Consider the following 14,222-nt stretch of genomic DNA (forward strand, 5'->3'; position numbering starts at 1 on the left):
AGACATGAGCATAACTCATGCACTGAAAACATGGCTGTGAACACAGGACAAGAGCTTTTACCAACAGGGAATTCTAAGCCTCACAGATCAGAAACAGAAAAGGGTAATATGATATCAGTAAACTGCAGGTGTGTCCATGGTTAGGTTCCAGAATTACAATCACTTATAAAAGATAATAGTGTGAGTTAGTAATAGGAACAGAAAGCTGGTTAAACCTGGAAGTGAACAGCAATGAAATGCTAAATTCAGATTGAAATATTTATCGTAAGGACAGGTTATGGCACCACCTTTGGCATCTACTCACTGCAGTAAAGAATTTGATAATATCTACTGAGGTTACCATGAATTCCGAATGTGAATTAATCTGGATGAACTGGATGAAATTAAGCATCAACGGTAAGCTAAAAATGGTAATAACATGCGTTTATTGACTACCTGTGTCAGGAGCTGTAGTGGCAGAACACTTTCGAGAGAACTTGCAGAACTTCATGAATAAGTTCCCTGTTCATGCTATTGTAACTGGAGGGCAAGGGAAGGGGGAGGGGGGGCTTCGGGATGGGGATTTGGGTAACATAATTTGGAATCTCTTGTCTGAAAGTTACTTCACGCAGATAGTTAGTGAACCAACTTGCGCATATATCATTTTAGCCCTCCTAGTAACAAACAGACCTGAACTTTTTGAATCAGTTAACATAGAGGAGGGCATTAGTGATCACAACTCCAGGTATTAAAGAAGGAATATTAATGTAGGGAAATATTTTTGCTTAACAAGAGTGTCACGATACAAATTGAAGAGTGTATGACTAGTCCAAATCAAGCATTCAGCGATGAGGATGAAGACGTAGAGCACAAATGGAAAAATTTCAAAACCATTGTTCAATATGCCTTACACAATCACATTCCGATCAAGGTCTTAAAGGACAGGAAAGGCCCATCATGGTTTAATAACCATGTTTGAAATCTGCTGCACAAACACGATGAGCCTCATCATGGATTCAAGAGAAGTCAAAATCTAGCTAACAAACAAAAGCCAAATAAAGTGTAAACAAGCATAAGAAGGGGAATGAGAGAAGCATTCAATGATTTTCAAAGAAAAATTCTGCCAAATAATCTGACAAAAACTCCAAGAGATTTTGTTCTTACGTAAAATCAGTAAGCGGGTCATAATCGCTCGGGAACCACATAGGTACCAAAAAGATCATCACAGAAGATCATAATAGGGTGCCTCCTTTCAATCTTCTTATGAACATGGGAGAATTTGAAATAAATCCTCACAGAGTAGAAAAACAATTACACTGTTCACCCATATCAAAGTGATCACTTGTCAATAGCCTGGAAACCACCTTTTGAAGCACAGGCCACTGCAGGATTTGCAGGAAGATAGTCAGTGAGGTTCTAGAAAGTACAGACAGGGATCTGGAGTCATCCTGACTCCAGTGCTGTGGCCAGCTGCAGTAGGTTTCTCAGTTGAGGATCCATGGCATAAACAGCCCAATTGAGGCGGCCCCACAGATTCTCCATTGTGTGTGTTTGGCGGCCAGGAGAGTATGGTAAACTCATTCTGGCACTCTTCGACACACACACACACACACACACACACACACACACACACACACACACACACACACACAGACAGAAAGCTTTGTGACAAGTTGCATTGTCCTGATGATCACAAATGTCATCATCCCAACACCTAGGAGTTATTGTGCTAACATAAGAAAAGAAACCTCTACTGTACAACTACAGCACTGATGACAAATTGCTGGAAATACTATATACCATATAATATCTAGGAGTAACCATCTGGAGTGATTTTAAGTGAAATGATCACATAAAACAAATAGCATGAAAAGCAGACGCTAGACTGATATTCATAAGAAGAATCTTACGGAAACGTATCTCATCCATGAATAAAAGTGGCTTAAAAAACACTTGTTTGACCAATTCTTGAGTATTGCTCAGCAATATGGGACTCATACCAGGTAGGACTAATTTGAGGGAGGGGGGAGAGAGGGAGGGGGGAGAGAGGGAGGGAGGGAGGGGGGAGAGAGGGAGGGAGGGAGGGGGGAGAGGGAGGGAGGGGGAGAGAGGGAGGGGGAGGGGGAGAGAGGAAGGGGGAGGGGGAGAGGGGGAGGGAGGGGAGGGGGAGAGAGGGAGGGGGGAGAGGGGGAGGGAGGGGAGGGGGAGAGAGGGAGGGGGGAGAGGGGGGAGAGAGAGAGAGAGAGAGAGAGAGAGAGAGAGAGAGAGAGAGAGAGAGAGAGAGAGAGAGAATATCCAATGAAGTGTATATCCACTGAAGTGTAGTGCATTTCATCACAAGGTATAGTTGGCATGAGAGCATTACTGAAATGCTAAACACCATAGGCAAACATTACAAGAGAGTTGTTGAGCATCTCGAAATAGTTTACTGTTGAAATTCTGAGTGTGCATTCCAGGAAGTCAGACAGATTACTTCTGCCCACAAATGTCTTGCGAACAAAAAATTCAAGAAATTATTGCTAACACAGAGGTTTACCAACAATAATTCTTCCCACACACCAAAAACAGCACATGTAAAAGAAATTTTGATTCATACTTTCAGCAAATTGTAACTCTTAAAAAGGAATGTGTTCTGAGTAAAAAATTGTAAAGCATTATTTATGAACTATGCTTGTAAATGCATCATCAGTGAACATCTGTCACTCATTATGCATATTAAGAAAACTATTAGTTATTATTACCCAAACTATGCTTCCCACAATCACAGGCTGAGGGGAAGATTTAATTTACAATTAACAAAACAAAAAAACTCTAAACAGTATTAATTACTAGGCAATCAGATTCCATACTTTGCCTCAAAAATGTGAAAAATACAACTAAAACCAAAATATGCAAAAAGTAGTTCCAGCACACAGTACCATTAAAATAATATATTTTTATGGTAAACAATTATTCATATAACACAAAGTAGGAGTTTGTAAAAATACAGCACAATTGAATGGCAACTCACCTCCGACATTCTGCAATTTATTTTCAAACGATAATGCATATTAGTTTAAAATCACATATGTGGGTCCTGTGAAAGATAATAACAATCATCATCTAATACAGGAAATCCACGTAAAACCTTAATTTGGATGACTGGATGAGAATGTGAGCCTATCTTCTCTGGGTCTGTTGCCATAACCACCGTGAGACCTCACTCACTACTGTGCAACAAAATGTTGCCTAGGAAGAGAACTGTTATCAGCCCCTTCACCCAACACATGAAAAACACTAACAGCACCTCAAGTCACAAGAAGACAGCAATATGTAATGGAATGCGCTGTAAGACAAGTTGCAATTTTCAGAACAATGAAGTATTTGTGTAAAAAGACATTCCAAAGAGGTTTCACCCTCTTAGACAGTCACTGACCACAATCACCAGTTTCAATATAACAATTTCATATATGTGGCAGGATATTTTTGGTCTCATTGTCCATTTCCTGCCATCTAACACACAATTTCCACAGCAAAGTGTTTTTAGTGTAATAGTCAATAGAAACTGAAAGGTGAATGAAGCAAAATATGTAAGTAAATAGTCTGAGAAAAAAGAACTACCATGTGTTGCATAATTGTTCTTCCACTTGTCTCAGAAAATACAAATTTTGTTCTATTTTCAAATTTAATGGTATAAGAACACATTATTCCAAGTTAGTAAATAATAATAATAATAATAATAATAATAATAATAATAATAATAATAACAACAATAAAACAGCCTCCACTGAAGGCTACTAATTTTTATGAGAATTTGTTAAAAGACACAAAGGAAGTAATGGAATTAATGCACGATGATATTCAAGAATGTACAATAAATACTTTTAGTATTGTACATATTTCAGTATTCTTTATTGTAAAGCCTGATAAAATAAGGCACAAAGTTTATAAAAGCCAAATACTAACAATAGTTACAACACTTACTATATTACAAGTATTTTTTTCCTGTTAAACATAAAAACACTATATGCTTTCATCAGCATTTCAATTTGTTACCACTGATTGTTATACATAATTAAAATGTAGCCTTAAACTCTCAGTACATGATTAAGTCTCTTTACAATATAAATGGTGTTTTTAACCTCGTTCCATTAAATGGCTTTACTTCATGAACCACCAAATGTGTACGATAGTGATCAGGACGATTGAACTGTTTGCCACAAACTGGACAGTGGAACTGTCTCCTGGAAAATCCACATTCATATCGTATGTGCCTGTTGAGGGTGTAGCGTTTCTTGTACACTCTGCCACACATTTTACATTCATGGATCTCCTCTGGTGGCTCCAGTCTGAAACCTGCATCACACCAAATACAAAGTTTTTTGTCTCATTATGAAATTTTGAGTTAAGTCTAAGTACCTTCCTTTCAAATTATTACACCCCCCCCCCCCCTACACACACACACACACACACACACACACACACACACACACGACACAAATGTAACGCCATGTAAAAGAAGGAGAAAATACTTCTAAAAAAAGCACATGCACTTTAGGATAAGCTCTTAATGGTGAGAGAAATGGTATTTGTAGTGATGAGCACGGGCACATTCTGGACGATTAAATTGTTTCTGGCAAATTGGACAATGGAACTGTTTCTTCGAAAATCCACATTCATATCGCAGATGCCTGTTCAGTGTGTATCTCTGCTTGTATACTCTTCCACATGGCCTGCATACATGCAATTTCTCTGATGGAACCAGTCGAAAACCTGTACCACATCAAAAAGAAAAAAAAAACAATAATAATTTCCATGCCAATGACAACTAAATATTATGGCCACCGAATAGATACTACGTATTAAATTCCTTAAAAAGTACAGAAATAAATTTATGCATTAATCGTTTCACAGAAAAGATAAAAACTGCACACACTTAAGAGATTTTGGATCTGTGACACGCGCGCGCGCCCACACACACACACACACACACACACACACACACACACACACACAGTCTCCACAACTCTTTGTGTTCTCCATCGAACGACTGGCACAAAACTTTCCAGAACATACTTCATGTTATTGACAGTTCACATAAAAAAAATGTTTTCCTAACATTCGCATAAACAAATTTGGTGGTGCAGCATAACATCTCGAATGAAACCTGTGGCTTGAGGTGTTGGACACAGTCAATGAGCATCTCTTTACCAATCACGACAATATAATGTTTTCTAAACATGGCTGTATGCTAAAAAATTTGTATGACACTGTGATGCTGAAAACAATCAGCACCAACATAATCCAAGAGGGATAGCAAGCTAGGAAAGTAATCATTTAGTACCCAAACATACCAGCACATATTCAATGTACAATCCTGCATTTTTTTGCAGTCAATTAAATCACAAAGCCTTCCTCAATTTATACGCTGCAAAATCAGCTGAGGATTTCAAATTTTACTGTTTATAAGAAAAGAATGATCAAACTGAGAATGTCCTTTACTGCAAAATATACTCTGAATGCTGCTAACTCACTTATATCCGTACTGCCTATGTCAACATTGAATATAATAATGTACTACCAAGCACATAATAAAAGAAAGTGAGAAAGGAGTAAGCTTCAATAAAAATTCATTGTGACAATTATATCTGAAAGAAATTCTCATCATGAGGAAACACAGTGGGCATCATTAAAAGGTAAAGTATTCTAAAAACAGTGCATTTACACAAACACCCCGTAAAAAGTATGTTCTCGTCTGAAAAGTATTTGGTGAAAATTGGTCGCATATGTGAGAAGGGCAATGCTTAATTCATGAAAATTGGACACACGGTTGCAGATACAAGTAAGAATCAGCTAGAGTGTTTGTTACAATAATTCACTTCTTATATTGTACAATGACTAAACATCTAAAGTGGACTCAAATAACTGGGAACATTTAAAAAAAGAATGCATACAACTGCTAAACTGAATCTCATTTTATTTTCAAGCAATCTTTTCAATTTTGTTATTCTTCATTATTGCCATTTATACTTTATCATCAAAAAATAATGGCCACACAAAATGGAATAACTAGAAAGACAAATTCAGTCTTCGACAATGTCTAGTCAATACCATATAATCACAACTGCCAATGACATATCCACAAAAAACATCTGTATGTATATATTACCACAGAAACATTTTCAACATAGATTTAAAACTGTCCATTTGATAGTTGTTACTTGGTGTAAATACAAGAAGGAATATATGCATTCATAATAAAACAAACAATAATTATCATTATCATGATTCATGTTATGACGTATTAAGCAGCCTACTTTAAACCTAAAAAAAAAACTGTGATAAGTCATTGGATGATTTCATAAATGCTAGATACGAAAACAAAGAAGGCAGAGAGGCAACAGGGGTAGGATGTATCCAGTCTTAAGTTTTCCATCAGCCCACAAGAAGCCATTGCTTCCTTGATGCTAATAAGTACTACCCTGAAACATTTTGTCTCTTTCAACTACAAATTCAGGAAGGTTTTTCACGACCATAATGTCCCTTTCTATTCAAACATGATAACAGGAACAAATGCACAGTAATTTTCAAACACGATTTTATTTGCAAAAGATTGACAAGTCTTAAACAGGAATACCTACTTATGACCATAAATTATCAACTATCAAAATATATTCATGCTATGACACCCAGACTATTTACAACAAACAGTTCCTCAATAAGTTTCAGTAAGCCAAATTCCCCAATATCTGAAATTATGTGCTCATAAGTGTTCCAGATATTTGTGTAATGCCACTCTCACAAAGTTGAGTGGTCAGACTCATAATCCTGAAATCCTGTTTAAGGCTATTTCCTAAATAACAAGTCAAATCTCTAAAATAAAATGAACACAACTGAAACCAATCCCATATAAACAAACATAATACAATGAACAAAATGAAGGAGATATTATTCATAATTAACAAAGATGTTAAGACAATAATAACAGACAAAACTGTATTAAGTAAAATGAGCAATTCCTGGTTTAACAAAAAATTATGCTGAAACAGTGTTGATCTGGAAAAGGAAATACACGAGCCAAGGTTTAATAATAGTTTGAATGGGTGAACATTTCATTTTCAATACCTTCTCATTTTCCAATCACCAAGTACAATAACCAACAGATTTAGTAAAATGAAAACAGTGCATAAATTCATTTTAAAAATGATTTAAGCACTGAAATATGAAAATTAAAGCTTGCAGGATTACAGTACTAGTAATAATTTATCTGCTCAGAATAATCTGTACTGAGCTTCACTCTAGTCTTCATGTTAATGCATCACCATTTCAGGACATTCTTCTATTATGTAAGTGGATTGTTACTAAAAAAAAAAAAAAAGGGGGCAGCAAATACAGCAAAAAATCCATCTGGAACATATCCATCTATTCTCATGTAGCCATTTATTAAATTCAAACCTAGACATATTGGTTTCAACACACAAAACAATATGAGAAACAGATATGATGTGGGGGAAGGGCGGCAGCAGGTTAGTGGAACAGGATATAAATAGTTGGATGGAAGTGGGGGTGAAAAGGAATAATGGAGAATATCTAAGAGAATCCTGTCAAATACAAACTGGAAAGAGAGTTCTCACTTCTGAAATGATGTGATGAGGAAATATCCACATTAACTATCTTGTGAACCATACACCATGACAAATGCTACATAGGAATCTCTCTAACAAAATAATCTGTGATATTGATCAGAGTCTGTGGCTATTTATTTTAATTTACTGCTTTACGACAACTGTACCAAGGAAAACAAAAATTATTGTGTGTAATTCATATATAGCAAAGATAGACACAAATCTGAAGAGCATATTGATGACCTTTTAATAAATAAATCATAAGGCTTCAAAATTGTTATGATGAGCTTCAGTATGGTGCAAAGTACAAGAGGTCGCAAACATCTAGTTTTCTTTACATGGGAACACTCCTCAGTGACAAATTTCTCCACAGAACTATTTTAAAGAATCGATAACATCCTGTATGAACGTTCTCTCTCACCATAATTTATGTTAGACAAGCATAGCAATGGAATGTGAAATGACTCCCTCTGATGTTAATGTATGACAGTGATAGCTGAACTACATATATCATTACTTTTTTGTCTACCCGCTAGTCACCCAAAATTTTGCTCTCCTCACACCCCTTTTTAATGGCTTCCATCCAAATTACAGCATTTGCAAATCAACAGGCAGTTGTCACTCCCACCCCTCAACCCCCTCGCAATTGCTCAGCACCAATCCGGGGCATATATAGATTATTTCATCTTTTATGCCAATTCCAAATCTCAGTTCATTACTTTACATTACCATCATCTACATCTACATGACTACTCTGCAATTCACATTTAAGTGCTTGGCAGAGGGTTCATCGAACCACAATCATACTATCTCTCTACTATTCCACTCCCCAACAGCGAGCGGGAAAAACGAACACCTAAACCTTTCTGTTCGAGCTCTGATTTCTCTTATTTTATTTTGATGATCATTCCTATGTAGGTTGGGCTCAACAAAATATTTTCGCATTCGGAAGAGAAAGTTGGTGACTAAAATTTCGTAAAAAGGTCTCACCACGACGAAAAACGTCTTTGCTGTAATGACTTCCATCCCAACTCGTGTATCATATCTGCCACACTCTCTCGCCTATAATACAAAATGAGCTGCCCTTTTTAACACCCTTTCGATGTCCTCCGTCAATCCCACCTGGTAAGGATCCCACACCGTGCAGCAATATTCTAACAGAGGACGAACGAGTGTAGTGTAAGCTGTCTCTTTAGTGGACTTGTTGCATCTTCTAAGTGTCCTGCCAATGAAACGCAACCTTTGGCTCGCCTTCCCGACAATATTATCTATGTGGTCCTTCCAACTGAAGTTGTTCGTAACTTTAACACCCAGGTACTTAGTTGAATTGACAGCCTTGAGAATTGTACGATTTATCGAGTAATCGAATTCCATCGGATATCTTTTGGAACTCATGTGGATCATCTCACACTTTTCGTTATTTAGCGTCAACTGCCACCTGACACACCATACAGCAATCTTTTCTAAATCGCTTTGCAACTGATACTGGTCTTCGGATGACCTTACTAGACGGTAAATTACAGCATCATCTGCGAACAATCTAAGAGAACTGCTCAGATTGTCACCAGTTATAAATCAATCTGCTCTACCACTAGTAGTACAGCTTCCTTAAATTATGTCTTTACATGGTGGTCATTCTACTCAATATGATTCCCTTAGAGGCGATTGCAGCACTCACATAGTTCACATTTTTAACTTCAATGTAAAATAGTCAACAACCAAAGTTCTGTCCTGGCTCCAAAACATTTCATATGCTACCAACAACTGTTAAGCTTCTCCTCCTCCACTATTGAAAACTTTACTTTATCAATATGAGTTCTATCTGTACAACAGTAATCCTATTATAAACCATCATTGCACATATGCTTTTCTTACTGCACAAGCAATTTCTGTCTTTCCTCCCAGTACCACTAACACATCTTACTATATGAGAGCCCTTCCCTCACACAAAATGATCTCTCCAGGTAACATCAATTCTTCATAACAACATTCCCCTACTTAGAGTTCATATTACTGTGTTCCTTTTTCATTTTAAGTATTGTAGTTTAGCTGATATTTCATCACTGATTTATAAAATACTTTCTGTTTTTCCTACATTTTCTCAATCTCTAAGATCTGTAGTTAATGAAACCATAATTTCCTCTAGTAATCAACTAGTTTCCTTTATGTTTGCATGAAACCACTAAGTAACAGGGTGCCATCTTAAAGAATTTGTATATAATGCTGTCTACTTCACTTAAGAATAGTTTATTATATATTTTTTAAATAATATAGACAACATCACTCATAAAACATTGAAACGGTTGGTTGATGGCTGAACTTTCTGGACCAGGGAAAATGTCTTCCTCTTGCAAATATTGATGATGAAGTGAGCCTATGAACACAGGCTGGTGTGTGCCACCACTGATGCATCAGTAAAATATTGCAATTTAATGGCTGAATTATAACAACAAATATAAAAACAAAGCACCCCGCTTTCACAGGAATTTAGAAAACTGGCACCTGTGACTGACGATGACCATGTGGGGCACTCAACTGCGCGGTCATCAGTGCCCATACAAGAGTCCCAATTTTTACACAGTCCAATATTTCTTCACTATCCAAATCTAGCCACTGTCATGAATGATGATGATGATGAAGACAACACAAACACCGAGCCTCCCAGCAAAGAAAATTCCCAGCCTGTCTGGGTTTTGAACCCGAGACCCCATGGTCCAGAGACAGCAATGCCAGCCACTATACTATGAGATGCAGACCCGTGTGACTGATGCAGAGCAAGTCTACTGCCATCAACATATATATCACGTGAGGACCATGAAGACGAGAGAAATTATGGCTCATGCAGAGGTTTACAGACAGTCAGAGAAGAAGTGCAGCTAGCACATTCTGTCATGAACTGTATACTGAAAGCAAAGCTGAATAGAATATTTTCTCTTCAGCACGTACATAAAATCATTTGAAGTAATACCCAAAAATATCATAAACAAAAATCAAAGAATGGGCTAAATAGCAAATAGAATATTTAGTCACAATCGAGGAAGAGGATTTGACTACAACTATTCTATTCATATTTGTTGATTTTGCTATTCATATCCAAATTTACACATCTTGACCTAACGTGTACATTGGACTACGTTCCAGATCAACATCATCACATCATTATTGGTTGGTTTGGTTGATCCAATTATTTCGCAAGTATGATCCCAGCTTGTATCAAATAATATACAGTTTTTGTACCTTCATTGACAAGATAACTTGAAGCTGACCCAGTGTATGTACTGAAATTTGTTGCATTAATAAATATTCAAACAAACGCATTTAATCACACATAATGAAATTATTTTAGTAATGAAATAGTGTTTATCTTATGCATACACATATTGAATGCTGAAATGGAAGTAATTTGTGGAACATTCTAATTAAAAATAGAGATGAACCTTCAGCTTTTAGAATTTTTCGCAAGTCCATACACCACAAAAAAAGGAGACAGTACAGGAAACAGAGGTGCAGCCTTCTGTTCTTCTATCTAATTATAAGAAGAGAGAAAACCAACATTTTAAAAGATGTTATCACACAGTCACACAATACCGAACTCATTTCATGTGGTATTTTTAACTTGAGTTCAACAAGCATTTCTGTAGATGTCTCATGGCAACAAACAGAGTCATATGGATTGATAAAGTCTTTCTTTAATTATTTATTCTTGCTTTAATGACAGCCTTCACTCCAGGATTTGGAACTGGATAGTAGCGATTGTTTGGTTTCAGAAAACTTCTTCCCAAACTTCTCTCGTGTATAACAATCTATTTTTCCATCACCTCTGTATGTTTTAACATTTGTACATAAAGACGACAATTTGCAGAAGTCATCATTTGTGACTACATACAAAATAAATGTAAATAAATATGCAGCTCATGTCATAAAATAATGATTTACTGTTGATTTTCTGTCTGATTTTATGCATTATTTTACATTTGTTGTTTTCTTGTCACTACACAGAAGAACCAAATTCACAAATATGTCACCAGATCACAACACTTCTCTGCAAATTATGAACTGTATTTCAAACAACTTAAGACACTGTTGTTAAAGTCTACTGCACAGGACACACACATGCATTTCTGATGACTACATCATCAAGTGTGACATGCTGTATTCTGCTTGGCAGTACCATCTGCGACTAAATATTCTGTAGGCCCTACACATATTCCATATTTTACTTAAATTGCTAACCATGATTGATTCAACACATTGACTTACTAAGAAGGTAAGATATAGAAACCTGCATCTTTTGTGATGATCTCTGCAATGAATAATGTCATTACAGAATTAGCTGGGTCAAACCTACCAATACCTGATGTCGGTCTTGACCAGTTCTGCGATAATTATACCACCTGTGATGTCATACATGTACGTAGATAGAGGATTAGATAATTTTATGTATTTACCTTTTATATTATAATTTACTTATTTATTTTTGGGGTTGTGATGACAGCTCTATACAGAAGACCAAGGGCTAGGTTGGGTTGTGACTCGTTGGTTAAAAAATTGATGTCATTATGTAATTTCCTACATGACCTCCCTGTCAGCAACAGGAATTAATCAGTTATTGTTATAATCATTTTAGTAAAATGTATTCGGCAAGTTAAAAAGAAGACATCTTCAATTAAATTATTTGCTATTAATCCATATCTGTTCTATGTTTACATGGGAACAGGTCCATCTGCATTTCACTGAGGACATAGGCTTTTTAAGAGGCAGTCAAGTAATGTTCTAAACAGAAAAGTCATGATGAAAATAACTATAATACGCTAGGGCCTACATGGTGGGGTTAACTATTATTCTTGTTCTGCACTTATTGTCACTTAGTATCCTACAGTGGTGAAATAGTCAGTGAAACTGATGGGCATTGGTCTTGTCATCTCCATTCTTTGAGGTCTGTCCTTGCCATATCTGATCTCACAGTTCCAGCACAATCTAAAGCAGTATGTACAGCATTAACTGGCTGATCTATCATAAGACCATAGAGAGAGAGAAAAAAAAATTACTGCTGACCTATCAGATTCCAACTCATATCTCTACTCCTATTTTCTCACATCTGCTAAACACATTACAACCCTATTTGCATCAACTTGTGGTATTTGCTTGATCAAAGCTTTGTAAGTGGGACTAAAGCTTATCAAAACAGAGGATTGGTCCAAGCATCATTTTCAACACACTTCCAGCAGAAATTAAATACAAATGTTCATACTAAACTCTGTATGTTACCCTTCAAAGACTATCATAATTTATGTTGTCGAACATTATAGTTCACTTTTAAATATTATCTTTTTCAAAACAGTTCCTGACTAGAAATGGGATAAATTCTTTTGTTATTAAACCTGAACTATTAACTATATTTGTTATGTTGAAAAGATCAACTGTATGAAAAGATACTGAGGGCCATCAACATTGTTTGGGCAACTTAATCTATCCTAAAGGTTACTGTGAAGTGTAATTCAGTTTTAGATGAGTCATGGCTGCACTTTTTCACAAATTTGTATCTAAAAATGTCAGTTTTTGACTTGACTCAATAAAACTTTCAAGACGTCATTTTAGAATAAGTATTTTCATAAATTCCAATGTTATGAACTATTTGGGCCATATAAAATGAATAAAAACAGTAAGTTCAGAATGTTATATCTGCTCCTTGGAAGAGCAATGTACTGCAATACATTGTACGAGACGTGAATTGATGGAGCAAAACGAAAATGACTGGATTTGCACCCACTAATCTGTAAAGTGAATGTAAACTGTACGCTAAATGTTGGTAAATTAACACAAAAACAACTCGTGGCAACTTCCTCCTGCATGAAAGTTTCATCATAACTACTATAGACACTCCGCTTTGCTATTACTTTACCAGAAACAGTGTATAAGGCAACCTTCACATGTTTGTTTAAATACAAAGTATCAAAACATCACCATTATGACATTGTCACGCGGTCGTTCATAATTGTTTCTTTATGCTCTTTCTTGTTGTTTCTCACATCACTGATGCATAACTTAACACAGCAACCAAAAGTTCTTTCTTGCGTCAATTTTAAAACGCGAGGCAGCCTACGATCCTTTTACATGCATTTTGTGTAACATTAACAACGAAGCACCTTACAGTATCATTTACAAAACAAACAACGAAAGCACGTTCATTTGTTTTATGTCATCAGACTAACTTAACTCCATTCTTCAGCCCTCTGAACATGTTTGCAGAATCAGATGTCTCTGATATGATCAGCGTCCTCTACTCCTCTCATTTATGTTGGATTTTTTTTTGTTTCTTTCACTCGTCTCAGAGCTCAGCTTGGAACTGCAGCGCCGCCAGCGTCGAGTTCACACGAAATAGGTGATACAAGCTTCCAACATTACAACAATCAAAAAGCAGAGTGAATTGACGTATAAATTAAAGATAATTGGAGCAATTTGCTCTAGTTGAAGTTGAGTTCGACGGCTTCTGGATTCTGTACTCAGTATTCCTGTGGAAAAATCCACACATTAGTTCCTGTTAATGAATATTATAACCTGATAACACTTTTACGGAACGGAACGTCACATCAAATATTTTACAATCCATTTCAAATAGCGCCATTCACACTGGCCGTC

At 36.3% G+C, this 14,222-nt stretch overlaps 1 long non-coding RNA gene across 1 annotated transcript; it reads right to left on the bottom strand.

The window, feature by feature from the left end:
* Positions 1-3,818: 3,818 nt before the first annotated feature.
* Positions 3,819-13,945, bottom strand: LOC126355216 (uncharacterized). The gene is made up of 2 exons (XR_007565477.1): positions 13,548-13,945; positions 3,819-4,731 (listed from the first exon to the last, which is right to left on the bottom strand). It is a non-coding gene; the product is annotated as an uncharacterized LOC126355216 (long non-coding RNA).
* Between the last annotated feature and the right edge of the window lie 277 nt (positions 13,946-14,222).

The sequence above is a fragment of the Schistocerca gregaria genome, chromosome 3, assembly GCF_023897955.1.
Source record: "Schistocerca gregaria isolate iqSchGreg1 chromosome 3, iqSchGreg1.2, whole genome shotgun sequence".
NCBI lineage: Eukaryota > Metazoa > Arthropoda > Insecta > Orthoptera > Acrididae > Schistocerca > Schistocerca gregaria.